Genomic DNA, 22671 nt, shown 5'->3' on the forward strand with positions numbered 1-22671 from the left:
AAAGGGGTGCAACACGAGGACTTCCCAGGGGGTCACCCATCCTAGTACTACTCTCGCCCAAGCACGCTTAACTGCGGAGTTCTGATGGGATCCGGTGCATTAGTGCTGGTATGATCGCACCCATGACATGCCCATCGAAACACCCTTTTATGACAAAGCAGCAGACCTCGACGGCCCGAGACATTCGCGCTGCCGAGGCCGTTTTGGCGTAGGATTCAATGCGATGTTCCGCTATGCGGCATGGCACCGCGAGTCTCCGGACTCAGTTTATTTTCGAGGGAAAAAAATTATCCGAAGAGGAAAAGCCAAAAGCCAAAAAATTAAAAATAAATGTTATCAAAAAAGAAAAAAGCGGGCAAAAAATAAAAGGGGTGCAACACGAGGACTTCCCAGGGGGTCACCCATCCTAGTACTACTCTCGCCCAAGCACGCTTAACTGCGGAGTTCTGATGGGATCCGGTGCATTAGTGCTGGTATGATCGCACCAATGATATGCCCTTCGAAACTCCCTTTTATGACAAAGCAGCAGACCTCGACGGCCCGAGACATTCGCGCTGCCGGGGCCGTTCTGGCGTAGGATTCAACGCGCTGGTCCCGCTATGCGGCATGGCACCGCCAGTCTCCGGACCCAGTTTATTGTCGGGGGAAAAAAATTATCCGAAGAGGAAAAGCCAAAAGCCAAAAGGGTGCAACATGAGGACTTCCCAGGGGGTCACCCATCGTAGTACTACTCTCGCCCAAGCACGCTTAACTGCGGAGTTCTGATGGGATCCGGTGCATTAGTGCTGGTATGATCGCACCCATGACATGCCCATCGAAACTCCCTTTTATGACAAAGCAGCAGACGTCGACGGCCCGAGACATTCGCGCCGCCGGGGCCGTTCTGGCGTAGGATTCAACGCGCTATTCCCGCTATGCGGCATGGCACCGCCAGTCTCCGGACTCAGTTTATTTTCGGGGGAAAAAAATTATCCGAAGAGGAAAAGCCAAAAGCCGAAAAATTAAAAATAAATATTATCAAAAAATAAAAAAGTGGAGAAAAAAATAAAAAGGGTGCAACACGAGGACTTCCCAGGGGGTCACCCATCCTAGTACAACTCTCGCCCAAGCACGCTTAACTGCGGAGTTCTGATAGGATCCGGTGCATTAGTGCTGGTATGATCGCACCCAAGACATGCCCTTCGAAACTCCCTTATATGACAAAGTAGCAGACCTCGACGGCCCGAGACATTCGCGCTGCCGGGGCCGTTCTGGCGTAGGATTCAACGCGCTGTTCCGCTATGCGGCATGGCACCGCCAGTCTCCGGACTCAGTTTATTTTCGGGGGAAAAAAATTATCCGAAGAGGAAAAGCCAAAAGCCGAAAAATAAAAAATAAATGTTATCAAAAAATAAAAAAGCGGGCAAAAAATAAAAGGGGTGCAACACGAGGACTTCCCAGGGGGTCACCCATCCTAGTACTACTCTCGCCCAAGCACGCTTAACTGCGGAGTTCTGATGGGATCCGGTGCATTAGTGCTGGTATGATCGCACCCATGACATGCCCTTCGAAACTCCCTTTTATAACAAAGCAGCAGACCTCGACGGCCCGAGACATTCGCGCTGCCGGGGCCGTTCTGGCGTAGGATTCAACGCGCTGTTCCGCTATGCGGCATGGCACCGCCAGTCTCCGGACTCAGTTTATTTTCGGGGGGAAAAAATTATCCGAAGAGGAAAAGCCAAAAGCCAAAAAATTAAAAATAGATATTATCAAAAAATAAAAAAGCGGGCAAAAAATAAAAAGGGTGCAACACGAGGACTTCCCAGGGGGTCACCCATCCTAGTACTTCTCTCGCCCAAGCACGCCTAACTGCGGAGTTATGATGGGATCCGGTGCATTAGTGCTGGTATGATCGCACCCATGACATGCCCATCGAAACTCCCTTTTATGACAAAGCAGCAGACGTCGACGGCCCGAGACATTCGCGCCGCCGGGGCCGTTCTGGCGTAGGATTCAACGCGCTATTCCCGCTATGCGGCATGGCACCGCGAGTCTCCGGACTCAGTTTATTTTCGGGGGAAAAAAATTATCCGAAGAGAAAAAGCCAAAAGCCGAAAAATTAAAAATAAATATTATCAAAAAATAAAAAAGCGGGCAAAAAATAAAAGGGGTGCAACACGAGGACTTCCCAGGGGGTCACCCATCCTAGTACTACTCTCGCCCAAGCACGCTTAACTGCGGAGTTCTGATGGGATCCGGTGCATTAGTGCTGGTATGATCGCACCCATGACATGCCCATCGAAACACCCTTTTATGACAAAGCAGCAGACCTCGACGGCCCGAGACATTCGCGCTGCCGAGGCCGTTTTGGCGTAGGATTCAATGCGATGTTCCGCTATGCGGCATGGCACCGCGAGTCTCCGGACTCAGTTTATTTTCGAGGGAAAAAAATTATCCGAAGAGGAAAAGCCAAAAGCCAAAAAATTAAAAATAAATGTTATCAAAAAAGAAAAAAGCGGGCAAAAAATAAAAGGGGTGCAACACGAGGACTTCCCAGGGGGTCACCCATCCTAGTACTACTCTCGCCCAAGCACGCTTAACTGCGGAGTTCTGATGGGATCCGGTGCATTAGTGCTGGTATGATCGCACCAATGATATGCCCTTCGAAACTCCCTTTTATGACAAAGCAGCAGACCTCGACGGCCCGAGACATTCGCGCTGCCGGGGCCGTTCTGGCGTAGGATTCAACGCGCTGGTCCCGCTATGCGGCATGGCACCGCCAGTCTCCGGACCCAGTTTATTGTCGGGGGAAAAAAATTATCCGAAGAGGAAAAGCCAAAAGCCAAAAGGGTGCAACATGAGGACTTCCCAGGGGGTCACCCATCGTAGTACTACTCTCGCCCAAGCACGCTTAACTGCGGAGTTCTGATGGGATCCGGTGCATTAGTGCTGGTATGATCGCACCCATGACATGCCCATCGAAACTCCCTTTTATGACAAAGCAGCAGACGTCGACGGCCCGAGACATTCGCGCCGCCGGGGCCGTTCTGGCGTAGGATTCAACGCGCTATTCCCGCTATGCGGCATGGCACCGCCAGTCTCCGGACTCAGTTTATTTTCGGGGGAAAAAAATTATCCGAAGAGGAAAAGCCAAAAGCCGAAAAATTAAAAATAAATATTATCAAAAAATAAAAAAGTGGAGAAAAAAATAAAAAGGGTGCAACACGAGGACTTCCCAGGGGGTCACCCATCCTAGTACAACTCTCGCCCAAGCACGCTTAACTGCGGAGTTCTGATAGGATCCGGTGCATTAGTGCTGGTATGATCGCACCCAAGACATGCCCTTCGAAACTCCCTTATATGACAAAGTAGCAGACCTCGACGGCCCGAGACATTCGCGCTGCCGGGGCCGTTCTGGCGTAGGATTCAACGCGCTGTTCCGCTATGCGGCATGGCACCGCCAGTCTCCGGACTCAGTTTATTTTCGGGGAAAAAAAATTATCCGAAGAGGAAAAGCCAAAAGCCGAAAAATAAAAAATAAATGTTATCAAAAAATAAAAAAGCGGGCAAAAAATAAAAGGGGTGCAACACGAGGACTTCCCAGGGGGTCACCCATCCTAGTACTACTCTCGCCCAAGCACGCTTAACTGCGGAGTTCTGATGGGATCCGGTGCATTAGTGCTGGTATGATCGCACCCATGACATGCCCTTCGAAACTCCCTTTTATAACAAAGCAGCAGACCTCGACGGCCCGAGACATTCGCGCTGCCGGGGCCGTTCTGGCGTAGGATTCAACGCGCTGTTCCGCTATGCGGCATGGCACCGCCAGTCTCCGGACTCAGTTTATTTTCGGGGGAAAAAAATTATCCGAAGAGGAAAAGCCAAAAGCCGAAAAATAAAAAATAAATGTTATCAAAAAATAAAAAAGCGGGCAAAAAATAAAAGGGGTGCAACACGAGGACTTCCCAGGGGGTCACCCATCCTAGTACTACTCTCGCCCAAGCACGCTTAACTGCGGAGTTCTGATGGGATCCGGTGCATTAGTGCTGGTATGATCGCACCCATGACATGCCCATCGAAACACCCTTTTATGACAAAGCAGCAGACCTCGACGGCCCGAGACATTCGCGCTGCCGAGGCCGTTTTGGCGTAGGATTCAATGCGATGTTCCGCTATGCGGCATGGCACCGCGAGTCTCCGGACTCAGTTTATTTTCGAGGGAAAAAAATTATCCGAAGAGGAAAAGCCAAAAGCCAAAAAATTAAAAATAAATGTTATCAAAAAAGAAAAAAGCGGGCAAAAAATAAAAGGGGTGCAACACGAGGACTTCCCAGGGGGTCACCCATCCTAGTACTACTCTCGCCCAAGCACGCTTAACTGCGGAGTTCTGATGGGATCCGGTGCATTAGTGCTGGTATGATCGCACCAATGATATGCCCTTCGAAACTCCCTTTTATGACAAAGCAGCAGACCTCGACGGCCCGAGACATTCGCGCTGCCGGGGCCGTTCTGGCGTAGGATTCAACGCGCTGGTCCCGCTATGCGGCATGGCACCGCCAGTCTCCGGACCCAGTTTATTGTCGGGGGAAAAAAATTATCCGAAGAGGAAAAGCCAAAAGCCAAAAGGGTGCAACATGAGGACTTCCCAGGGGGTCACCCATCGTAGTACTACTCTCGCCCAAGCACGCTTAACTGCGGAGTTCTGATGGGATCCGGTGCATTAGTGCTGGTATGATCGCACCCATGACATGCCCATCGAAACTCCCTTTTATGACAAAGCAGCAGACGTCGACGGCCCGAGACATTCGCGCCGCCGGGGCCGTTCTGGCGTAGGATTCAACGCGCTATTCCCGCTATGCGGCATGGCACCGCCAGTCTCCGGACTCAGTTTATTTTCGGGGGAAAAAAATTATCCGAAGAGGAAAAGCCAAAAGCCGAAAAATTAAAAATAAATATTATCAAAAAATAAAAAAGTGGAGAAAAAAATAAAAAGGGTGCAACACGAGGACTTCCCAGGGGGTCACCCATCCTAGTACAACTCTCGCCCAAGCACGCTTAACTGCGGAGTTCTGATAGGATCCGGTGCATTAGTGCTGGTATGATCGCACCCAAGACATGCCCTTCGAAACTCCCTTATATGACAAAGTAGCAGACCTCGACGGCCCGAGACATTCGCGCTGCCGGGGCCGTTCTGGCGTAGGATTCAACGCGCTGTTCCGCTATGCGGCATGGCACCGCCAGTCTCCGGACTCAGTTTATTTTCGGGGAAAAAAAATTATCCGAAGAGGAAAAGCCAAAAGCCGAAAAATAAAAAATAAATGTTATCAAAAAATAAAAAAGCGGGCAAAAAATAAAAGGGGTGCAACACGAGGACTTCCCAGGGGGTCACCCATCCTAGTACTACTCTCGCCCAAGCACGCTTAACTGCGGAGTTCTGATGGGATCCGGTGCATTAGTGCTGGTATGATCGCACCCATGACATGCCCTTCGAAACTCCCTTTTATAACAAAGCAGCAGACCTCGACGGCCCGAGACATTCGCGCTGCCGGGGCCGTTCTGGCGTAGGATTCAACGCGCTGTTCCGCTATGCGGCATGGCACCGCCAGTCTCCGGACTCAGTTTATTTTCGGGGGAAAAAAATTATCCGAAGAGGAAAAGCCAAAAGCCGAAAAATAAAAAATAAATGTTATCAAAAAATAAAAAAGCGGGCAAAAAATAAAAGGGGTGCAACACGAGGACTTCCCAGGGGGTCACCCATCCTAGTACTACTCTCGCCCAAGCACGCTTAACTGCGGAGTTCTGATGGGATCCGGTGCATTAGTGCTGGTATGATCGCACCCATGACATGCCCTTCGAAACTCCCTTTTATGACAAAGCAGCGGACCTCGACGGCCCGAGACATTCGCGCTGCCGGGGCCGTTCTGGCGTAGGATTCAACGCGCTGTTCCGCTATGCGGCATGGCACCGCCAGTCTCCGGACTCAGTTTATTTTCGGGGGGAAAAAATTATCCGAAGAGGAAAAGCCAAAAGCCAAAAAATTAAAAATAGATATTATCAAAAAATAAAAAAGCGGGCAAAAAATAAAAAGGGTGCAACACGAGGACTTCCCAGGGGGTCACCCATCCTAGTACTTCTCTCGCCCAAGCACGCCTAACTGCGGAGTTATGATGGGATCCGGTGCATTAGTGCTGGTATGATCGCACCCATGACATGCCCATCGAAACTCCCTTTTATGACAAAGCAGCAGACGTCGACGGCCCGAGACATTCGCGCCGCCGGGGCCGTTCTGGCGTAGGATTCAACGCGCTATTCCCGCTATGCGGCATGGCACCGCCAGTCTCCGGACTCAGTTTATTTTCGGGGGAAAAAAATTATCCGAAGAGGAAAAGCCAAAAGCCGAAAAATTAAAAATAAATATTATCAAAAAATAAAAAAGTGGAGAAAAAAATAAAAAGGGTGCAACACGAGGACTTCCCAGGGGGTCACCCATCCTAGTACTACTCTCGCCCAAGCACGCTTAACTGCGGAGTTCTGATGGGATCCGGAGCATTAGTGCTGGTATGATCGCACCCATGACATGCCCTTCGAAACTCCCTTTTATGACAAAGCAGCAGACCTCGACGGCCCGAGACATTCGCGCTGCCGGGGCCGTTCTGGCGTAGGATTCAACGCGCTGTTCCGCTATGCGGCATGGCACCGCGAGTCTCCGGACCCAGTTTATTGTCGGGGGAAAAAAATTATCCGAAGAGGAAAAGCCAAAAGCCAAAAAATTAAAAATAAATATTATCAAAAAATAAAAAAGCGGGCAAAAAATAAAAAGGGTGCAACATGAGGACTTCCCAGGGTGTCACCCATCCTAGTACTACTCTCGCCCAAGCACGCTTAACTGCGGAGTTCTGATAGGATCCGGTGCATTAGTGCTGGTATGATCGCACCCAAGACATGCCCTTCGAAACTCCCTTTTATGACAAAGCAGCAGACCTCGACGGCCCGAGACATTCGCGCTGCCGGGGCCGTTCTGGCGTAGGATTCAACGCGCTGTTCCGCTATGCGGCATGGCACCGCCAGTCTCCGGACTCAGTTTATTTTCGGGGGAAAAAAATTATCCGAAGAGGAAAAGCCAAAAGCCGAAAATAAAAAATAAATGTTATCAAAAAATAAAAAAGCGGGCAAAAAATAAAAGGGGTGCAACACGAGGACTTCCCAGGGGGTCACCCATCCTAGTACTACTCTCGCCCAAGCACGCTTAACTGCGGAGTTCTGATGGGATCCGGTGCATTAGTGCTGGTATGATCGCACCCATGACATGCCCTTCGAAACTCCCTTTTATGACAAAGCAGCAGACCTCGACGGCCCGAGACATTCGCGCTGCCGAGGCCGTTCTGGCGTAGGATTCAATGCGCTGTTCCGCTATGCGGCATGGCACCGCGAGTCTCCGGACTCAGTTTATTTTCGAGGGAAAAAAATTATCCGAAGAGGAAAAGTCAAAAGCCAAAAAATTAAAAATAAATGTTATCAAAAAAGAAAAAAGCGGGCAAAAAAAAAAAGGGGTGCAACACGAGGACTTCCCAGGGGGTCACCCATCCTAGTACTACTCTCGCCCAAGCACGCTTAACTGCGGAGTTCTGATGGGATCCGGTGCATTAGTGCTGGTATGATCGCACCCATGATATGCCCTTCGAAACTCCCTTTTATGACAAAGCAGCAGACCTCGACGGCCCGAGACATTCGCGCTGCCGGGGCCGTTCTGGCGTAGGATTCAACGCGCTGGTCCCGCTATGCGGCATGGCACCGCCAGTCTCCGGACCCAGTTTATTGTCGGGGGAAAAAAATTATCCGAAGAGGAAAAGCCAAAAGCCGAAAAATTAAAAATAAATATTATCAAAAAATAAAAAAGTGGAGAAAAAAATAAAAAGGGTGCAACACGAGGACTTCCCAGGGGGTCACCCATCCTAGTACTACTCTCGCCCAAGCACGCTTAACTGCGGAGTTCTGATGAGATCCGGAGCATTAGTGCTGGTATGATCGCACCCATGACATGCCTTTCGAAACTCCCTTTTATGACAAAGCAGCAGACCTCGACGGCCCGAGACATTCGCGCTGCCGGGGCCGTTCTGGCGTAGGATTCAACGCGCTGTTCCGCTATGCGGCATGGCACCGCGAGTCTCCGGACTCAGTTTATTTTCGGGGGAAAAAAATTATCCGAAGAGGAAAAGCCAAAAGCCGAAAAATTAAAAATAAATATTATCAAAAAATAAAAAAGCGGGCAAAAAATAAAAGGGGTGCAACACGAGGACTTCCCAGGGGGTCACCCATCCTAATACTACTCTCGCCCAAGCACGCTTAACTGCGGAGTTCTGATGGGATCCGGTGCATTAGTGCTGGTATGATCGCACCCATGACATGCCCATCGAAACACCCTTTTATGACAAAGCAGCAGACCTCGACGGCCCGAGACATTCGCGCTGCCGGGGCCGTTCTGGCGTAGGATTCAATGCGCTGTTCCGCTATGCGGCATGGCACCGCGAGTCTCCGGACTCAGTTTATTTTCGAGGGAAAAAAATTATCCGAAGAGGAAAAGCCAAAAGCCAAAAAATTAAAAATAAATGTTATCAAAAAAGAAAAAAGCGGGCAAAAAATAAAAAGGGTGCAACACGAGGACTTCCCAGGGGGTCACCCATCCTAGTACTACTCTCGCCCAAGCACGCTTAACTGCGGAGTTCTGATGGGATCCGGTGCATTAGTGCTGGTATGATCGCACCCATGATATGCCCTTCGAAACTCCCTTTTATGACAAAGCAGCAGACCTCTTCGGCCCGAGACATTCGCGCTGCCGGGGCCGTTCTGGCGTAGGATTCAACGTGCTGGTCCCGCTATGCGGCATGGCACCGCCAGTCTCCGGACCCAGTTTATTGTCGGGGGAAAAAAATTATCCGAAGAGGAAAAGCCAAAAGCCAAAAAATTAAAAATAAATATTATCAAAAAATAAAAAAGCGGGCAAAAAATAAAAAGGGTGCAACATGAGGACTTCCCAGGGGGTCACCCATCCTAGTACTACTCTCGCCCAAGCACGCTTAACTGCGGAGTTCTGATAGGATCCGGTGCATTAGTGCTGGTATGATCGCACCCAAGACATGCCCTTCGAAACTCCCTTTTATGACAAAGTAGCAGACCTCGACGGCCCGAGACATTCGCGCTGCCGGGGCCGTTCTGGCGTAGGATTCAACACGCTGTTCCGCTATGCGGCATGGCACCGCCAGTCTCCGGACTCAGTTTATTTTCGGGGGAAAAAAATTATCCGAAGAGGAAAAGCCAAAAGCCGAAAATAAAAAATAAATGTTATCAAAAAATAAAAAAGCGGGCAAAAAATAAAAGGGGTGCAACACGAGGACTTCCCTGGGGGTCACCCATCCTAGTACTACTCTCGCCCAAGCACGCTTAACTGCGGAGTTCTGATGGGATCCGGTGCATTAGTGCTGGTATGATCGCACCCATGACATGCCCTTCGAAACTCCCTTTTATGACAAAGCAGCAGACCTCGACGGCCCGAGACATTCGCGCTGCCGAGGCCGTTCTGGCGTAGGATTCAATGCGCTGTTCCGCTATGCGGCATGGCACCGCGAGTCTCCGGACTCAGTTTATTTTCGAGGGAAAAAAATTATCCGAAGAGGAAAAGTCAAAAGCCAAAAAATTAAAAATAAATGTTATCAAAAAAGAAAAAAGCGGGCAAAAAAAAAAAGGGGTGCAACACGAGGACTTCCCAGGGGGTCACCCATCCTAGTACTACTCTCGCCCAAGCACGCTTAACTGCGGAGTTCTGATGGGATCCGGTGCATTAGTGCTGGTATGATCGCACCCATGATATGCCCTTCGAAACTCCCTTTTATGACAAAGCAGCAGACCTCGACGGCCCGAGACATTCGCGCTGCCGGGGCCGTTCTGGCGTAGGATTCAACGCGCTGGTCCCGCTATGCGGCATGGCACCGCCAGTCTCCGGACCCAGTTTATTGTCGGGGGAAAAAAATTATCCGAAGAGAAAAAGCCAAAAGCCGAAAAATTAAAAATAAATATTATCAAAAAATAAAAAAGTGGAGAAAAAAATAAAAAGGGTGCAACACGAGGACTTCCCAGGGGGTCACCCATCCTAGTACTACTCTCGCCCAAGCACGCTTAACTGCGGAGTTCTGATGAGATCCGGAGCATTAGTGCTGGTATGATCGCACCCATGACATGCCTTTCGAAACTCCCTTTTATGACAAAGCAGCAGACCTCGACGGCCCGAGACATTCGCGCTGCCGGGGCCGTTCTGGCGTAGGATTCAACGCGCTGTTCCGCTATGCGGCATGGCACCGCGAGTCTCCGGACTCAGTTTATTTTCGGGGGAAAAAAATTATCCGAAGAGGAAAAGCCAAAAGCCGAAAAATTAAAAATAAATATTATCAAAAAATAAAAAAGCGGGCAAAAAATAAAAGGGGTGCAACACGAGGACTTCCCAGGGGGTCACCCATCCTAATACTACTCTCGCCCAAGCACGCTTAACTGCGGAGTTCTGATGGGATCCGGTGCATTAGTGCTGGTATGATCGCACCCATGACATGCCCATCGAAACACCCTTTTATGACAAAGCAGCAGACCTCGACGGCCCGAGACATTCGCGCTGCCGGGGCCGTTCTGGCGTAGGATTCAATGCGCTGTTCCGCTATGCGGCATGGCACCGCGAGTCTCCGGACTCAGTTTATTTTCGAGGGAAAAAAATTATCCGAAGAGGAAAAGCCAAAAGCCAAAAAATTAAAAATAAATGTTATCAAAAAAGAAAAAAGCGGGCAAAAAATAAAAAGGGTGCAACACGAGGACTTCCCAGGGGGTCACCCATCCTAGTACTACTCTCGCCCAAGCACGCTTAACTGCGGAGTTCTGATGGGATCCGGTGCATTAGTGCTGGTATGATCGCACCCATGATATGCCCTTCGAAACTCCCTTTTATGACAAAGCAGCAGACCTCTTCGGCCCGAGACATTCGCGCTGCCGGGGTCGTTCTGGCGTAGGATTCAACGTGCTGGTCCCGCTATGCGGCATGGCACCGCCAGTCTCCGGACCCAGTTTATTGTCGGGGGAAAAAAATTATCCGAAGAGGAAAAGCCAAAAGCCAAAAAATTAAAAATAAATATTATCAAAAAATAAAAAAGCGGGCAAAAAATAAAAAGGGTGCAACATGAGGACTTCCCAGGGTGTCACCCATCCTAGTACTACTCTCGCCCAAGCACGCTTAACTGCGGAGTTCTGATAGGATCCGGTGCATTAGTGCTGGTATGATCGCACCCAAGACATGCCCTTCGAAACTCCCTTTTATGACAAAGCAGCAGACCTCGACGGCCCGAGACATTCGCGCTGCCGGGGCCGTTCTGGCGTAGGATTCAACGCGCTGTTCCGCTATGCGGCATGGCACCGCCAGTCTCCGGACTCAGTTTATTTTCGGGGGAAAAAAATTATCCGAAGAGGAAAAGCCAAAAGCCGAAAATAAAAAATAAATGTTATCAAAAAATAAAAAAGCGGGCAAAAAATAAAAGGGGTGCAACACGAGGACTTCCCAGGGGGTCACCCATCCTAGTACTACTCTCGCCCAAGCACGCTTAACTGCGGAGTTCTGATGGGATCCGGTGCATTAGTGCTGGTATGATCGCACCCATGACATGCCCTTCGAAACTCCCTTTTATGACAAAGCAGCAGACCTCGACGGCCCGAGACATTCGCGCTGCCGAGGCCGTTCTGGCGTAGGATTCAATGCGCTGTTCCGCTATGCGGCATGGCACCGCGAGTCTCCGGACTCAGTTTATTTTCGAGGGAAAAAAATTATCCGAAGAGGAAAAGTCAAAAGCCAAAAAATTAAAAATAAATGTTATCAAAAAAGAAAAAAGCGGGCAAAAAAAAAAAGGGGTGCAACACGAGGACTTCCCAGGGGGTCACCCATCCTAGTACTACTCTCGCCCAAGCACGCTTAACTGCGGAGTTCTGATGGGATCCGGTGCATTAGTGCTGGTATGATCGCACCCATGATATGCCCTTCGAAACTCCCTTTTATGACAAAGCAGCAGACCTCGACGGCCCGAGACATTCGCGCTGCCGGGGCCGTTCTGGCGTAGGATTCAACGCGCTGGTCCCGCTATGCGGCATGGCACCGCCAGTCTCCGGACCCAGTTTATTGTCGGGGGAAAAAAATTATCCGAAGAGGAAAAGCCAAAAGCCGAAAAATTAAAAATAAATATTATCAAAAAATAAAAAAGTGGAGAAAAAAATAAAAAGGGTGCAACACGAGGACTTCCCAGGGGGTCACCCATCCTAGTACTACTCTCGCCCAAGCACGCTTAACTGCGGAGTTCTGATGAGATCCGGAGCATTAGTGCTGGTATGATCGCACCCATGACATGCCTTTCGAAACTCCCTTTTATGACAAAGCAGCAGACCTCGACGGCCCGAGACATTCGCGCTGCCGGGGCCGTTCTGGCGTAGGATTCAACGCGCTGTTCCGCTATGCGGCATGGCACCGCGAGTCTCCGGACTCAGTTTATTTTCGGGGGAAAAAAATTATCCGAAGAGGAAAAGCCAAAAGCCGAAAAATTAAAAATAAATATTATCAAAAAATAAAAAAGCGGGCAAAAAATAAAAGGGGTGCAACACGAGGACTTCCCATGGGGTCACCCATCCTAATACTACTCTCGCCCAAGCACGCTTAACTGCGGAGTTCTGATGGGATCCGGTGCATTAGTGCTGGTATGATCGCACCCATGACATGCCCATCGAAACACCCTTTTATGACAAAGCAGCAGACCTCGACGGCCCGAGACATTCGCGCTGCCGGGGCCGTTCTGGCGTAGGATTCAATGCGCTGTTCCGCTATGCGGCATGGCACCGCGAGTCTCCGGACTCAGTTTATTTTCGAGGGAAAAAAATTATCCGAAGAGGAAAAGCCAAAAGCCAAAAAATTAAAAATAAATGTTATCAAAAAAGAAAAAAGCGGGCAAAAAATAAAAAGGGTGCAACACGAGGACTTCCCAGGGGGTCACCCATCCTAGTACTACTCTCGCCCAAGCACGCTTAACTGCGGAGTTCTGATGGGATCCGGTGCATTAGTGCTGGTATGATCGCACCCATGATATGCCCTTCGAAACTCCCTTTTATGACAAAGCAGCAGACCTCTTCGGCCCGAGACATTCGCGCTGCCGGGGCCGTTCTGGCGTAGGATTCAACGTGCTGGTCCCGCTATGCGGCATGGCACCGCCAGTCTCCGGACCCAGTTTATTGTCGGGGGAAAAAAATTATCCGAAGAGGAAAAGCCAAAAGCCAAAAAATTAAAAATAAATATTATCAAAAAATAAAAAAGCGGGCAAAAAATAAAAAGGGTGCAACATGAGGACTTCCCAGGGGGTCACCCATCCTAGTACTACTCTCGCCCAAGCACGCTTAACTGCGGAGTTCTGATAGGATCCGGTGCATTAGTGCTGGTATGATCGCACCCAAGACATGCCCTTCGAAACTCCCTTTTATGACAAAGTAGCAGACCTCGACGGCCCGAGACATTCGCGCTGCCGGGGCCGTTCTGGCGTAGGATTCAACACGCTGTTCCGCTATGCGGCATGGCACCGCCAGTCTCCGGACTCAGTTTATTTTCGGGGGAAAAAAATTATCCGAAGAGGAAAAGCCAAAAGCCGAAAATAAAAAATAAATGTTATCAAAAAATAAAAAAGCGGGCAAAAAATAAAAGGGGTGCAACACGAGGACTTCCCAGGGGGTCACCCATCCTAGTACTACTCTCGCCCAAGCACGCTTAACTGCGGAGTTCTGATGGGATCCGGTGCATTAGTGCTGGTATGATCGCACCCATGACATGCCCTTCGAAACTCCCTTTTATGACAAAGCAGCAGACCTCGACGGCCCGAGACATTCGCGCTGCCGAGGCCGTTCTGGCGTAGGATTCAATGCGCTGTTCCGCTATGCGGCATGGCACCGCGAGTCTCCGGACTCAGTTTATTTTCGAGGGAAAAAAATTATCCGAAGAGGAAAAGTCAAAAGCCAAAAAATTAAAAATAAATGTTATCAAAAAAGAAAAAAGCGGGCAAAAAAAAAAAGGGGTGCAACACGAGGACTTCCCAGGGGGTCACCCATCCTAGTACTACTCTCGCCCAAGCACGCTTAACTGCGGAGTTCTGATGGGATCCGGTGCATTAGTGCTGGTATGATCGCACCCATGATATGCCCTTCGAAACTCCCTTTTATGACAAAGCAGCAGACCTCGACGGCCCGAGACATTCGCGCTGCCGGGGCCGTTCTGGCGTAGGATTCAACGCGCTGGTCCCGCTATGCGGCATGGCACCGCCAGTCTCCGGACCCAGTTTATTGTCGGGGGAAAAAAATTATCCGAAGAGGAAAAGCCAAAAGCCGAAAAATTAAAAATAAATATTATCAAAAAATAAAAAAGTGGAGAAAAAAATAAAAAGGGTGCAACACGAGGACTTCCCAGGGGGTCACCCATCCTAGTACTACTCTCGCCCAAGCACGCTTAACTGCGGAGTTCTGATGAGATCCGGAGCATTAGTGCTGGTATGATCGCACCCATGACATGCCTTTCGAAACTCCCTTTTATGACAAAGCAGCAGACCTCGACGGCCCGAGACATTCGCGCTGCCGGGGCCGTTCTGGCGTAGGATTCAACGCGCTGTTCCGCTATGCGGCATGGCACCGCGAGTCTCCGGACTCAGTTTATTTTCGGGGGAAAAAAATTATCCGAAGAGGAAAAGCCAAAAGCCGAAAAATTAAAAATAAATATTATCAAAAAATAAAAAAGCGGGCAAAAAATAAAAGGGGTGCAACACGAGGACTTCCCAGGGGGTCACCCATCCTAATACTACTCTCGCCCAAGCACGCTTAACTGCGGAGTTCTGATGGGATCCGGTGCATTAGTGCTGGTATGATCGCACCCATGACATGCCCATCGAAACACCCTTTTATGACAAAGCAGCAGACCTCGACGGCCCGAGACATTCGCGCTGCCGGGGCCGTTCTGGCGTAGGATTCAATGCGCTGTTCCGCTATGCGGCATGGCACCGCGAGTCTCCGGACTCAGTTTATTTTCGAGGGAAAAAAATTATCCGAAGAGGAAAAGCCAAAAGCCAAAAAATTAAAAATAAATGTTATCAAAAAAGAAAAAAGCGGGCAAAAAATAAAAAGGGTGCAACACGAGGACTTCCCAGGGGGTCACCCATCCTAGTACTACTCTCGCCCAAGCACGCTTAACTGCGGAGTTCTGATGGGATCCGGTGCATTAGTGCTGGTATGATCGCACCCATGATATGCCCTTCGAAACTCCCTTTTATGACAAAGCAGCAGACCTCTTCGGCCCGAGACATTCGCGCTGCCGGGGCCGTTCTGGCGTAGGATTCAACGTGCTGGTCCCGCTATGCGGCATGGCACCGCCAGTCTCCGGACCCAGTTTATTGTCGGGGGAAAAAAATTATCCGAAGAGGAAAAGCCAAAAGCCAAAAAATTAAAAATAAATATTATCAAAAAATAAAAAAGCGGGCAAAAAATAAAAAGGGTGCAACATGAGGACTTCCCTGGGGGTCACCCATCCTAGTACTACTCTCGCCCAAGCACGCTTAACTGCGGAGTTCTGATAGGATCCGGTGCATTAGTGCTGGTATGATCGCACCCAAGACATGCCCTTCGAAACTCCCTTTTATGACAAAGTAGCAGACCTCGACGGCCCGAGACATTCGCGCTGCCGGGGCCGTTCTGGCGTAGGATTCAACACGCTGTTCCGCTATGCGGCATGGCACCGCCAGTCTCCGGACTCAGTTTATTTTCGGGGGAAAAAAATTATCCGAAGAGGAAAAGCCAAAAGCCGAAAAATAAAAAATAAATGTTATCAAAAAATAAAAAAGCGGGCAAAAAATAAAAGGGGTGCAACACGAGGACTTCCCAGGGGGTCACCCATCCTAGTACTACTCTCGCCCAAGCACGCTTAACTGCGGAGTTCTGATGGGATCCGGTGCATTAGTGCTGGTATGATCGCACCCATGACATGCCCTTCGAAACTCCCTTTTATGACAAAGCAGCAGACCTCGACGGCCCGAGACATTCGCGCTGCCGAGGCCGTTCTGGCGTAGGATTCAATGCGCTGTTCCGCTATGCGGCATGGCACCGCGAGTCTTCGGACTCAGTTTATTTTCGAGGGAAAAAAATTATCCGAAGAGGAAAAGTCAAAAGCCAAAAAATTAAAAATAAATGTTATCAAAAAAGAAAAAAGCGGGCAAAAAAAAAAAGGGGTGCAACACGAGGACTTCCCAGGGGGTCACCCATCCTAGTACTACTCTCGCCCAAGCACGCTTAACTGCGGAGTTCTGATGGGATCCGGTGCATTAGTGCTGGTATGATCGCACCCATGATATGCCCTTCGAAACTCCCTTTTATGACAAAGCAGCAGACCTCGACGGCCCGAGACATTCGCGCTGCCGGGGCCGTTCTGGCGTAGGATTCAACGCGCTGGTCCCGCTATGCGGCATGGCACCGCCAGTCTCCGGACCCAGTTTATTGTCGGGGGAAAAAAATTATCCGAAGAGGAAAAGCCAAAAGCCAAAAAATTAAAAATAAATATTATCAAAAAATAAAAAAGCGGGCAAAAAATAAAAAGGGTGCAACATGAGGACTTCCCAGGGGGTCACCCATCCTAGTACTACTCTCGCCCAAGCACGCTTAACTGCGGAGTTCTGATAGGATCCGGTGCATTAGTGCTGGTATGATCGCACCCAAGACATGCCCTTCGAAACTCCCTTTTATGACAAAATAGCAGACCTCGACGGCCCGAGACATTCGCGCTGCCGGGGCCGTTCTGGCGTAGGATTCAACACGCTGTTCCGCTATGCGGCATGGCACCGCCAGTCTCCGGACTCAGTTTATTTTCGAGGGAAAAAAATTATCCGAAGAGGAAAAGCCAAAAGCCGAAAAATAAAAAATAAATGTTATCAAAAAATAAAAAAGCGGGCAAAAAATAAAAGGGGTGCAACACGAGGACTTTCCAGGGGGTCACCCATCCAAGTACTACTCTCGCCCAAGCACGCTTAACTGCGGAGTTCTGATGGGATCCGGTGCATTAGTGCTGGTATGATCGCACCCATGACATGCCCTTCGAAACTCCCTTTTATGACAAAGCAGCAGACCTCGACGGCCCGAGACATTCGCGCTGCCGAGGCCGTTCTGGCGTAGGATTCAATGCGCTGTTCCGCTATGCGGCATGGCACCGCGAGTCTCCGGACTCAATTTATTTTCGAGGGAAAAAAATTATCCGAAGAGGAAATGCCAAAAGCCAAAAAATTAAAAATAAATGTTATCAAAAAAGAAAAAAGCGGGCAAAAAATAAAAGGGGTGCAACACGAGGACTTCCCAGGGGGTCACCCATCCTAGTACTACTCTCGCCCAAGCACGCTTAACTGCGGAGTTCTGATGGGATCCGGTGCATTAGTGCTGGTATGATCGCACCCATGATACGCCCTTCAAAACTCCCATTTATGACAAAGCAGCAGACCTCGACGGCCCGAGACATTCGCGCTGCTGGGGCCGTTCTGGCGTAGGATTCAACGTGCTGGTCCCGCTATGCGGCATGGCACCGCCAGTCTCCGGACCCAGTTTATTGTCGGAGGAAAAAAATTATCCGAAGAGGAAAAGCCAAAAGCCAAAAAATTAAAAATAAATATTATCAAAAAATAAAAAAGCGGGCAAAAAATAAAAAGGGTGCATCATGAGGACTTCCCAGGGGGTCACCCATCCTAGTACTACTCTCGCCCAAGCACGCTTAACTGCGGAGTTCTGATAGGATCCGGTGCATTAGTGCTGGTATGATCGCACCCAAGACATGCCCTTCGAAACTCCCTTTTATGACAAAGTAGCAGACCTCGACGGCCCGAGACATTCGCGCTGCCGGGGCCGTTCTGGCGTAGGATTCAACACGCTGTTCCGCTATGCGGCATGGCACCGCCAGTCTCCGGACTCAGTTTATTTTCGGGGAAAAAAAATTATCCGAAGAGGAAAAGCCAAAAGCCGAAAAATAAAAAATAAATGTTATCAAAAAATAAAAAAGCGGGCAAAAAATAAAAGGGGTGCAACACGAGGACTTCCCAGGGGTCACCCATCCTAGTACTACTCTCGCCCAAGCACGCTTAACTGCGGAGTTCTGATGGGATCCGGTGCATTAGTGCTGGTATGATCGCACCCATGACATGCCCTTCGAAACTCCCTTTTATGACAAAGCAGCAGACCTCGACGGCCCGAGACATTCGCGCTGCCGGGGCCGTTCTGGCGTAGGATTCAACGCGCTGTTCCGCTATGCGGCATGGCACCGCCAGTCTCCGGACTCAGTTTATTTTCGGGGGAAAAAAATTATCCGAAGAGGAAAAGCCAAAAGCCGAAAAATAAAAAATAAATGTTATCAAAAAATAAAAAAGCGGGCAAAAAATAAAAGGGGTGCAACACGAGGACTTCCCAGGGGGTCACCCATCCTAGTACTACTCTCGCCCAAGCACGCTTAACTGCGGAGTTCTGATGGGATCCGGTGCATTAGTGTTGGTATGATCGCACCCATGACATGCCCTTCGAAACTCCCTTTTATGACAAAGCAGCAGACCTCGACGGCCCGAGACATTCGCGCTGCCGGGGCCGTTCTGGCGTAGGATTCAACGCGCTGTTCCGCTATGCGGCATGGCACCGCCAGTCTCCGGACTCAGTTTATTTTCGGGGGGAAAAATTATCCGAAGAGGAAAAGCCAAAAGCCAAAAAATTAAAAATAAATATTATCAAAAAATAAAAAAGCGGGCAAAAAATAAAAAGGGTGCAACACGAGGACTTCCCAGGGGGTCACCCATCCTAGTACTTCTCTCGCCCAAGCACGCCTAACTGCGGAGTTATGATGGGATCCGGTGCATTAGTGCTGGTATGATCGCACCCATGACATGCCCTTCGAAACTCCCTTTTATGACAAAGCAGCAGACCGCGACGGCCCGAGACATTCGCGCTGCCGGGGCCGTTCTGGCGTAGGATTCAACGCGCTGTTCCGCTATGCGGCATGGCACCGCGAGTCTCCGGACTCAGTTTATTTTCGGGGGAAAAAAATTATCCAAAGAGGAAAAGCCAAAAGCCGAAAAATTAAAAATAAATATTATCAAAAAATAAAAAAGCGGGCAAAAAATAAAAGGGGTGCAACACGAGGACTTCCCAGGGGGTCACCCATCCTAGTACTACTCTCGCCCAAGCACGCTTAACTGCGGAGTTCTGATGGGATCCGGTGCATTAGTGCTGGTATGATCGCACCCATGACATGCCCATCGAAACTCCCTTTTATGACAAAGCAGCAGACCTCGACGGCCCGAGACATTCGCGCCGCCGGGGCCGTTCTGGCGTAGGATTCAACGCGCTATTCCCGCTATGCGGCATGGCACCGCCAGTCTCCGGACTCAGTTTATTTTCGGGAAAAAAAAATTATCCGAAGAGGAAAAGCCAAAAGCCGAAAAATTAAAAATAAATATTATCAAAAAATAAAAAAGTGGAGAAAAAATAAAAAGGGTGCAACACGAGGACTTCCCAGGGGGTCACCCATCCTAGTACTACTCTCGCCCAAGCACGCTTAACTGCGGAGTTCTGATGGGATCCGGAGCATTAGTGCTGGTATGATCGCACCCATGACATGCCCTTCGAAACTCCCTTTTATGACAAAGCAGCAGACCTCGACGGCCCGAGACATTCGCGCTGCCGGGGCCGTTCTGGCGTAGGATTCAACGCGCTGTTCCGCTATGCGGCATGGCACCGCGAGTCTCCGGACTCAGTTAATTTTCGGGGGAAAAAAATTATCCGAAGAGGAAAAGCCAAAAGCCGAAAAATTAAAAATAAATATTATCAAAAAATAAAAAAGCGGGCAAAAAATAAAAGGGGTGCAACACGAGGACTTCCCAGGGGGTCACCCATCCTAGTACTACTCTCGCCCAAGCACGCTTAACTGCGGAGTTCTGATGGGATCCGGTGCATTAGTGCAGGTATGATCGCACCCATGACATGCCCATCGAAACACCCTTTTATGACAAAGCAGCAGACCTCGACGGCCCGAGACATTCGCGCTGCCGGGGCCGTTCTGGCGTAGGATTCAATGCGCTGTTCCGCTATGCGGCATGGCACCGCGAGTCTCCGGACTCAGTTTATTTTCGAGGGAAAAAAATTATCCGAAGAGGAAAAGCCAAAAGCCAAAAAATTAAAAATAAATGTTATCAAAAAAGAAAAAAGCGGGCAAAAAATAAAAGGGGTGCAACACGAGGACTTCGCAGGGGGTCACCCATCCTAGTACTACTCTCGCCCAAGCACGCTTAACTGCGGAGTTCTGATGGGATCCGGTGCATTAGTGCTGGTATGATCGCACCCATGATATGCCCTTCGAAACTCCCATTTATGACAAAGCAGCAGACCTCGACGGCCCGAGACATTCGCGCTGCCGGGGCCGTTCTGGCGTAGGATTCAACGTGCTGGTCCCGCTATGCGGCATGGCACCGCCAGTCTCCGGACCCAGTTTATTGTCGGGGGAAAAAAATTATCCGAAGAGGAAAAGCCAAAAGCCAAAAAATTAAAAATAAATATTATCAAAAAATAAAAAAGCGGGCAAAAAATAAAAAGGGTGCAACATGAGGACTTCCCAGGGGGTCACCCATCCTAGTACTACTCTCGCCCAAGCACGCTTAACTGCGGAGTTCTGATAGGATCCGGTGCATTAGTGCTGGTATGATCGCACCCAAGACATGCCCTTCGAAACTCCCTTTTATGACAAATTAGCAGACCTCGACGGCCCGAGACATTCGCGCTGCCGGGGCCGTTCTGGCGTAGGATTCAACACGCTGTTCCGCTATGCGGCATGGCACCGCCAGTCTCCGGACTCAGTTTATTTTCGGGGGAAAAAAATTATCCGAAGAGGAAAAGCCAAAAGCCGAAAAATAAAAAATAAATGTTATCAAAAAATAAAAAAGCGGGCAAAAAATAAAAGGGGTGCAACACGAGGACTTCCCAGGGGGTCACCCATCCTAGTACTACTCTCGCCCAAGCACGCTTAACTGCGGAGTTCTGATGGGATCCGGTGCATTAGTGCTGGTATGATCGCACCCATGACATGCCCTTCGAAACTCCCTTTTATGACAAAGCAGCAGACCTCGACGGCCCGAGACATTCGCGCTGCCGGGGCCGTTCTGGCGTAGGATTCAACGCGCTGTTCCGCTATGCGGCATGGCACCGCCAGTCTCCGGACTCAGTTTATTTTCGGGGGAAAAAAATTATCCGAAGAGGAAAAGCCAAAAGCCGAAAAATAAAAAATAAATGTTATCAAAAAATAAAAAAGCGGGCAAAAAATAAAAGGGGTGCAACACGAGGACTTCCCAGGGGGTCACCCATCCTAGTACTACTCTCGCCCAAGCACGCTTAACTGCGGAGTTCTGATGGGATCCGGTGCATTAGTGCTGGTATGATCGCACCCATGACATGCCCTTCGAAACTCCCTTTTATGACAAAGCAGCAGACCTCGACGGCCCGAGACATTCGCGCTGCCGAGGCCGTTCTGGCGTAGGATTCAATGCGCTGTTCCGCTATGCGGCATGGCACCGCGAGTCTCCGGACTCAGTTTATTTTCGAGGGAAAAAAATTATCCGAAGAGGAAAAGTCAAAAGCCAAAAAATTAAAAATAAATGTTATCAAAAAAGAAAAAAGCGGGCAAAAAAAAAAAGGGGTGCAACACGAGGACTTCCCAGGGGGTCACCCATCCTAGTACTACTCTCGCCCAAGCACGCTTAACTGCGGAGTTCTGATGGGATCCGGTGCATTAGTGCTGGTATGATCGCACCCATGATATGCCCTTCGAAACTCCCTTTTATGACAAAGCAGCAGACCTCGACGGCCCGAGACATTCGCGCTGCCGGGGCCGTTCTGGCGTAGGATTCAACGCGCTGGTCCCGCTATGCGGCATGGCACCGCCAGTCTCCGGACCCAGTTTATTGTCGGGGGAAAAAAATTATCCGAAGAGGAAAAGCCAAAAGCCGAAAAATTAAAAATAAATATTATCAAAAAATAAAAAAGTGGAGAAAAAAATAAAAAGGGTGCAACACGAGGACTTCCCAGGGGGTCACCCATCCTAGTACTACTCTCGCCCAAGCACGCTTAACTGCGGAGTTCTGATGAGATCCGGAGCATTAGTGCTGGTATGATCGCACCCATGACATGCCTTTCGAAACTCCCTTTTATGACAAAGCAGCAGACCTCGACGGCCCGAGACATTCGCGCTGCCGGGGCCGTTCTGGCGTAGGATTCAACGCGCTGTTCCGCTATGCGGCATGGCACCGCGAGTCTCCGGACTCAGTTTATTTTCGGGGGAAAAAAATTATCCGAAGAGGAAAAGCCAAAAGCCGAAAAATTAAAAATAAATATTATCAAAAAATAAAAAAGCGGGCAAAAAATAAAAGGGGTGCAACACGAGGACTTCCCATGGGGTCACCCATCCTAATACTACTCTCGCCCAAGCACGCTTAACTGCGGAGTTCTGATGGGATCCGGTGCATTAGTGCTGGTATGATCGCACCCATGACATGCCCATCGAAACACCCTTTTATGACAAAGCAGCAGACCTCG

General features: G+C 49.6%; 57 non-coding genes and 6 pseudogenes across 57 annotated transcripts; all 63 read right to left on the reverse strand.

Moving 5' to 3' along the window:
• Window positions 1–3: 3 nt before the first annotated feature.
• LOC149762375 (5S ribosomal RNA) lies at window positions 4–122 on the reverse strand. Its single transcript, XR_016410292.1, has one exon. It is a non-coding gene; the product is annotated as a 5S ribosomal RNA (ribosomal RNA).
• A 246-nt stretch (window positions 123–368) lies between these two features.
• On the reverse strand, window positions 369–487 carry LOC149762376 (5S ribosomal RNA). The gene has a single exon (XR_016401871.1). It is a non-coding gene; the product is annotated as a 5S ribosomal RNA (ribosomal RNA).
• Window positions 488–683: 196 nt separating this feature from the next.
• Window positions 684–802, reverse strand: LOC149762377 (5S ribosomal RNA). Its single transcript, XR_016404605.1, has one exon. It is a non-coding gene; the product is annotated as a 5S ribosomal RNA (ribosomal RNA).
• A 248-nt stretch (window positions 803–1050) lies between these two features.
• Window positions 1051–1169, reverse strand: LOC149762378 (5S ribosomal RNA). Its single transcript, XR_016405350.1, has one exon. It is a non-coding gene; the product is annotated as a 5S ribosomal RNA (ribosomal RNA).
• A 246-nt stretch (window positions 1170–1415) lies between these two features.
• Window positions 1416–1534, reverse strand: LOC149762379 (5S ribosomal RNA). Its single transcript, XR_016410293.1, has one exon. It is a non-coding gene; the product is annotated as a 5S ribosomal RNA (ribosomal RNA).
• Window positions 1535–1780: 246 nt separating this feature from the next.
• Window positions 1781–1899, reverse strand: LOC149762380 (5S ribosomal RNA; annotated as a pseudogene).
• Window positions 1900–2146: 247 nt separating this feature from the next.
• LOC149762381 (5S ribosomal RNA) lies at window positions 2147–2265 on the reverse strand. The gene has a single exon (XR_016410294.1). It is a non-coding gene; the product is annotated as a 5S ribosomal RNA (ribosomal RNA).
• Window positions 2266–2511: 246 nt separating this feature from the next.
• LOC149762382 (5S ribosomal RNA) lies at window positions 2512–2630 on the reverse strand. Its single transcript, XR_016401872.1, has one exon. It is a non-coding gene; the product is annotated as a 5S ribosomal RNA (ribosomal RNA).
• A 196-nt stretch (window positions 2631–2826) lies between these two features.
• LOC149762383 (5S ribosomal RNA) lies at window positions 2827–2945 on the reverse strand. The gene has a single exon (XR_016404606.1). It is a non-coding gene; the product is annotated as a 5S ribosomal RNA (ribosomal RNA).
• A 248-nt stretch (window positions 2946–3193) lies between these two features.
• On the reverse strand, window positions 3194–3312 carry LOC149762384 (5S ribosomal RNA). The gene has a single exon (XR_016405352.1). It is a non-coding gene; the product is annotated as a 5S ribosomal RNA (ribosomal RNA).
• A 246-nt stretch (window positions 3313–3558) lies between these two features.
• Window positions 3559–3677, reverse strand: LOC149762385 (5S ribosomal RNA). The gene has a single exon (XR_016410295.1). It is a non-coding gene; the product is annotated as a 5S ribosomal RNA (ribosomal RNA).
• A 246-nt stretch (window positions 3678–3923) lies between these two features.
• Window positions 3924–4042, reverse strand: LOC149762386 (5S ribosomal RNA). Its single transcript, XR_016410296.1, has one exon. It is a non-coding gene; the product is annotated as a 5S ribosomal RNA (ribosomal RNA).
• A 246-nt stretch (window positions 4043–4288) lies between these two features.
• On the reverse strand, window positions 4289–4407 carry LOC149762387 (5S ribosomal RNA). Its single transcript, XR_016401873.1, has one exon. It is a non-coding gene; the product is annotated as a 5S ribosomal RNA (ribosomal RNA).
• A 196-nt stretch (window positions 4408–4603) lies between these two features.
• LOC149762388 (5S ribosomal RNA) lies at window positions 4604–4722 on the reverse strand. The gene has a single exon (XR_016404607.1). It is a non-coding gene; the product is annotated as a 5S ribosomal RNA (ribosomal RNA).
• Window positions 4723–4970: 248 nt separating this feature from the next.
• LOC149762389 (5S ribosomal RNA) lies at window positions 4971–5089 on the reverse strand. The gene has a single exon (XR_016405353.1). It is a non-coding gene; the product is annotated as a 5S ribosomal RNA (ribosomal RNA).
• Window positions 5090–5335: 246 nt separating this feature from the next.
• Window positions 5336–5454, reverse strand: LOC149762390 (5S ribosomal RNA). The gene has a single exon (XR_016410297.1). It is a non-coding gene; the product is annotated as a 5S ribosomal RNA (ribosomal RNA).
• A 246-nt stretch (window positions 5455–5700) lies between these two features.
• On the reverse strand, window positions 5701–5819 carry LOC149762391 (5S ribosomal RNA). The gene has a single exon (XR_016410298.1). It is a non-coding gene; the product is annotated as a 5S ribosomal RNA (ribosomal RNA).
• A 246-nt stretch (window positions 5820–6065) lies between these two features.
• On the reverse strand, window positions 6066–6184 carry LOC149762392 (5S ribosomal RNA; annotated as a pseudogene).
• Window positions 6185–6432: 248 nt separating this feature from the next.
• LOC149762393 (5S ribosomal RNA) lies at window positions 6433–6551 on the reverse strand. The gene has a single exon (XR_016401345.1). It is a non-coding gene; the product is annotated as a 5S ribosomal RNA (ribosomal RNA).
• Window positions 6552–6797: 246 nt separating this feature from the next.
• LOC149762394 (5S ribosomal RNA) lies at window positions 6798–6916 on the reverse strand (annotated as a pseudogene).
• A 245-nt stretch (window positions 6917–7161) lies between these two features.
• On the reverse strand, window positions 7162–7280 carry LOC149762395 (5S ribosomal RNA). Its single transcript, XR_016410299.1, has one exon. It is a non-coding gene; the product is annotated as a 5S ribosomal RNA (ribosomal RNA).
• A 246-nt stretch (window positions 7281–7526) lies between these two features.
• On the reverse strand, window positions 7527–7645 carry LOC149762396 (5S ribosomal RNA). The gene has a single exon (XR_016410301.1). It is a non-coding gene; the product is annotated as a 5S ribosomal RNA (ribosomal RNA).
• Window positions 7646–7893: 248 nt separating this feature from the next.
• LOC149762397 (5S ribosomal RNA) lies at window positions 7894–8012 on the reverse strand. Its single transcript, XR_016403344.1, has one exon. It is a non-coding gene; the product is annotated as a 5S ribosomal RNA (ribosomal RNA).
• Window positions 8013–8258: 246 nt separating this feature from the next.
• Window positions 8259–8377, reverse strand: LOC149762398 (5S ribosomal RNA). Its single transcript, XR_016401536.1, has one exon. It is a non-coding gene; the product is annotated as a 5S ribosomal RNA (ribosomal RNA).
• A 246-nt stretch (window positions 8378–8623) lies between these two features.
• On the reverse strand, window positions 8624–8742 carry LOC149762399 (5S ribosomal RNA). The gene has a single exon (XR_016412183.1). It is a non-coding gene; the product is annotated as a 5S ribosomal RNA (ribosomal RNA).
• Window positions 8743–8989: 247 nt separating this feature from the next.
• LOC149762400 (5S ribosomal RNA) lies at window positions 8990–9108 on the reverse strand. The gene has a single exon (XR_016407395.1). It is a non-coding gene; the product is annotated as a 5S ribosomal RNA (ribosomal RNA).
• A 245-nt stretch (window positions 9109–9353) lies between these two features.
• On the reverse strand, window positions 9354–9472 carry LOC149762401 (5S ribosomal RNA). The gene has a single exon (XR_016400992.1). It is a non-coding gene; the product is annotated as a 5S ribosomal RNA (ribosomal RNA).
• Window positions 9473–9718: 246 nt separating this feature from the next.
• On the reverse strand, window positions 9719–9837 carry LOC149762402 (5S ribosomal RNA). Its single transcript, XR_016410302.1, has one exon. It is a non-coding gene; the product is annotated as a 5S ribosomal RNA (ribosomal RNA).
• Window positions 9838–10085: 248 nt separating this feature from the next.
• Window positions 10086–10204, reverse strand: LOC149762403 (5S ribosomal RNA). The gene has a single exon (XR_016403345.1). It is a non-coding gene; the product is annotated as a 5S ribosomal RNA (ribosomal RNA).
• Window positions 10205–10450: 246 nt separating this feature from the next.
• Window positions 10451–10569, reverse strand: LOC149762404 (5S ribosomal RNA). Its single transcript, XR_016401537.1, has one exon. It is a non-coding gene; the product is annotated as a 5S ribosomal RNA (ribosomal RNA).
• Window positions 10570–10815: 246 nt separating this feature from the next.
• On the reverse strand, window positions 10816–10934 carry LOC149762405 (5S ribosomal RNA). Its single transcript, XR_016412185.1, has one exon. It is a non-coding gene; the product is annotated as a 5S ribosomal RNA (ribosomal RNA).
• A 247-nt stretch (window positions 10935–11181) lies between these two features.
• Window positions 11182–11300, reverse strand: LOC149762406 (5S ribosomal RNA; annotated as a pseudogene).
• A 245-nt stretch (window positions 11301–11545) lies between these two features.
• LOC149762407 (5S ribosomal RNA) lies at window positions 11546–11664 on the reverse strand. The gene has a single exon (XR_016410303.1). It is a non-coding gene; the product is annotated as a 5S ribosomal RNA (ribosomal RNA).
• Window positions 11665–11910: 246 nt separating this feature from the next.
• LOC149762408 (5S ribosomal RNA) lies at window positions 11911–12029 on the reverse strand. Its single transcript, XR_016410304.1, has one exon. It is a non-coding gene; the product is annotated as a 5S ribosomal RNA (ribosomal RNA).
• Window positions 12030–12277: 248 nt separating this feature from the next.
• On the reverse strand, window positions 12278–12396 carry LOC149762409 (5S ribosomal RNA). The gene has a single exon (XR_016403346.1). It is a non-coding gene; the product is annotated as a 5S ribosomal RNA (ribosomal RNA).
• Window positions 12397–12642: 246 nt separating this feature from the next.
• LOC149762410 (5S ribosomal RNA) lies at window positions 12643–12761 on the reverse strand. Its single transcript, XR_016401906.1, has one exon. It is a non-coding gene; the product is annotated as a 5S ribosomal RNA (ribosomal RNA).
• Window positions 12762–13007: 246 nt separating this feature from the next.
• On the reverse strand, window positions 13008–13126 carry LOC149762411 (5S ribosomal RNA). Its single transcript, XR_016412186.1, has one exon. It is a non-coding gene; the product is annotated as a 5S ribosomal RNA (ribosomal RNA).
• A 247-nt stretch (window positions 13127–13373) lies between these two features.
• Window positions 13374–13492, reverse strand: LOC149762412 (5S ribosomal RNA). Its single transcript, XR_016407396.1, has one exon. It is a non-coding gene; the product is annotated as a 5S ribosomal RNA (ribosomal RNA).
• A 245-nt stretch (window positions 13493–13737) lies between these two features.
• LOC149762413 (5S ribosomal RNA) lies at window positions 13738–13856 on the reverse strand. The gene has a single exon (XR_016410305.1). It is a non-coding gene; the product is annotated as a 5S ribosomal RNA (ribosomal RNA).
• Window positions 13857–14102: 246 nt separating this feature from the next.
• Window positions 14103–14221, reverse strand: LOC149762414 (5S ribosomal RNA). The gene has a single exon (XR_016410306.1). It is a non-coding gene; the product is annotated as a 5S ribosomal RNA (ribosomal RNA).
• A 248-nt stretch (window positions 14222–14469) lies between these two features.
• LOC149762415 (5S ribosomal RNA) lies at window positions 14470–14588 on the reverse strand. Its single transcript, XR_016403347.1, has one exon. It is a non-coding gene; the product is annotated as a 5S ribosomal RNA (ribosomal RNA).
• A 246-nt stretch (window positions 14589–14834) lies between these two features.
• Window positions 14835–14953, reverse strand: LOC149762416 (5S ribosomal RNA). The gene has a single exon (XR_016401538.1). It is a non-coding gene; the product is annotated as a 5S ribosomal RNA (ribosomal RNA).
• Window positions 14954–15199: 246 nt separating this feature from the next.
• LOC149762417 (5S ribosomal RNA) lies at window positions 15200–15318 on the reverse strand. Its single transcript, XR_016412187.1, has one exon. It is a non-coding gene; the product is annotated as a 5S ribosomal RNA (ribosomal RNA).
• A 247-nt stretch (window positions 15319–15565) lies between these two features.
• LOC149762418 (5S ribosomal RNA) lies at window positions 15566–15684 on the reverse strand. Its single transcript, XR_016408162.1, has one exon. It is a non-coding gene; the product is annotated as a 5S ribosomal RNA (ribosomal RNA).
• A 246-nt stretch (window positions 15685–15930) lies between these two features.
• On the reverse strand, window positions 15931–16049 carry LOC149762419 (5S ribosomal RNA). The gene has a single exon (XR_016410307.1). It is a non-coding gene; the product is annotated as a 5S ribosomal RNA (ribosomal RNA).
• Window positions 16050–16295: 246 nt separating this feature from the next.
• LOC149762420 (5S ribosomal RNA) lies at window positions 16296–16414 on the reverse strand. Its single transcript, XR_016410308.1, has one exon. It is a non-coding gene; the product is annotated as a 5S ribosomal RNA (ribosomal RNA).
• A 247-nt stretch (window positions 16415–16661) lies between these two features.
• Window positions 16662–16780, reverse strand: LOC149762421 (5S ribosomal RNA). Its single transcript, XR_016407397.1, has one exon. It is a non-coding gene; the product is annotated as a 5S ribosomal RNA (ribosomal RNA).
• A 246-nt stretch (window positions 16781–17026) lies between these two features.
• On the reverse strand, window positions 17027–17145 carry LOC149762422 (5S ribosomal RNA). Its single transcript, XR_016403251.1, has one exon. It is a non-coding gene; the product is annotated as a 5S ribosomal RNA (ribosomal RNA).
• A 246-nt stretch (window positions 17146–17391) lies between these two features.
• LOC149762423 (5S ribosomal RNA) lies at window positions 17392–17510 on the reverse strand. The gene has a single exon (XR_016410309.1). It is a non-coding gene; the product is annotated as a 5S ribosomal RNA (ribosomal RNA).
• A 247-nt stretch (window positions 17511–17757) lies between these two features.
• LOC149762424 (5S ribosomal RNA) lies at window positions 17758–17876 on the reverse strand (annotated as a pseudogene).
• Window positions 17877–18122: 246 nt separating this feature from the next.
• Window positions 18123–18240, reverse strand: LOC149762425 (5S ribosomal RNA). Its single transcript, XR_016403646.1, has one exon. It is a non-coding gene; the product is annotated as a 5S ribosomal RNA (ribosomal RNA).
• Window positions 18241–18486: 246 nt separating this feature from the next.
• LOC149762426 (5S ribosomal RNA) lies at window positions 18487–18605 on the reverse strand. The gene has a single exon (XR_016402775.1). It is a non-coding gene; the product is annotated as a 5S ribosomal RNA (ribosomal RNA).
• A 245-nt stretch (window positions 18606–18850) lies between these two features.
• Window positions 18851–18969, reverse strand: LOC149762427 (5S ribosomal RNA; annotated as a pseudogene).
• A 246-nt stretch (window positions 18970–19215) lies between these two features.
• LOC149762428 (5S ribosomal RNA) lies at window positions 19216–19334 on the reverse strand. The gene has a single exon (XR_016410310.1). It is a non-coding gene; the product is annotated as a 5S ribosomal RNA (ribosomal RNA).
• A 247-nt stretch (window positions 19335–19581) lies between these two features.
• LOC149762429 (5S ribosomal RNA) lies at window positions 19582–19700 on the reverse strand. Its single transcript, XR_016401346.1, has one exon. It is a non-coding gene; the product is annotated as a 5S ribosomal RNA (ribosomal RNA).
• Window positions 19701–19946: 246 nt separating this feature from the next.
• Window positions 19947–20065, reverse strand: LOC149762430 (5S ribosomal RNA). The gene has a single exon (XR_016412925.1). It is a non-coding gene; the product is annotated as a 5S ribosomal RNA (ribosomal RNA).
• Window positions 20066–20311: 246 nt separating this feature from the next.
• Window positions 20312–20430, reverse strand: LOC149762431 (5S ribosomal RNA). Its single transcript, XR_016400915.1, has one exon. It is a non-coding gene; the product is annotated as a 5S ribosomal RNA (ribosomal RNA).
• A 247-nt stretch (window positions 20431–20677) lies between these two features.
• Window positions 20678–20796, reverse strand: LOC149762432 (5S ribosomal RNA). The gene has a single exon (XR_016407398.1). It is a non-coding gene; the product is annotated as a 5S ribosomal RNA (ribosomal RNA).
• A 246-nt stretch (window positions 20797–21042) lies between these two features.
• LOC149762433 (5S ribosomal RNA) lies at window positions 21043–21161 on the reverse strand. The gene has a single exon (XR_016410312.1). It is a non-coding gene; the product is annotated as a 5S ribosomal RNA (ribosomal RNA).
• A 246-nt stretch (window positions 21162–21407) lies between these two features.
• On the reverse strand, window positions 21408–21526 carry LOC149762434 (5S ribosomal RNA). Its single transcript, XR_016410313.1, has one exon. It is a non-coding gene; the product is annotated as a 5S ribosomal RNA (ribosomal RNA).
• Window positions 21527–21772: 246 nt separating this feature from the next.
• On the reverse strand, window positions 21773–21891 carry LOC149762435 (5S ribosomal RNA). The gene has a single exon (XR_016410314.1). It is a non-coding gene; the product is annotated as a 5S ribosomal RNA (ribosomal RNA).
• A 248-nt stretch (window positions 21892–22139) lies between these two features.
• LOC149762436 (5S ribosomal RNA) lies at window positions 22140–22258 on the reverse strand. Its single transcript, XR_016403348.1, has one exon. It is a non-coding gene; the product is annotated as a 5S ribosomal RNA (ribosomal RNA).
• A 246-nt stretch (window positions 22259–22504) lies between these two features.
• Window positions 22505–22623, reverse strand: LOC149762437 (5S ribosomal RNA). The gene has a single exon (XR_016401907.1). It is a non-coding gene; the product is annotated as a 5S ribosomal RNA (ribosomal RNA).
• Window positions 22624–22671: the final 48 nt, after the last annotated feature.

Source organism: Phoenix dactylifera, chromosome 4, assembly GCF_051530095.1.
Source record: "Phoenix dactylifera cultivar Ajwa chromosome 4, Ajwa_hap1_PhDact_Kaust_v1.1, whole genome shotgun sequence".
NCBI classification, from domain to species: Eukaryota; Viridiplantae; Streptophyta; class Magnoliopsida; order Arecales; family Arecaceae; genus Phoenix; species Phoenix dactylifera.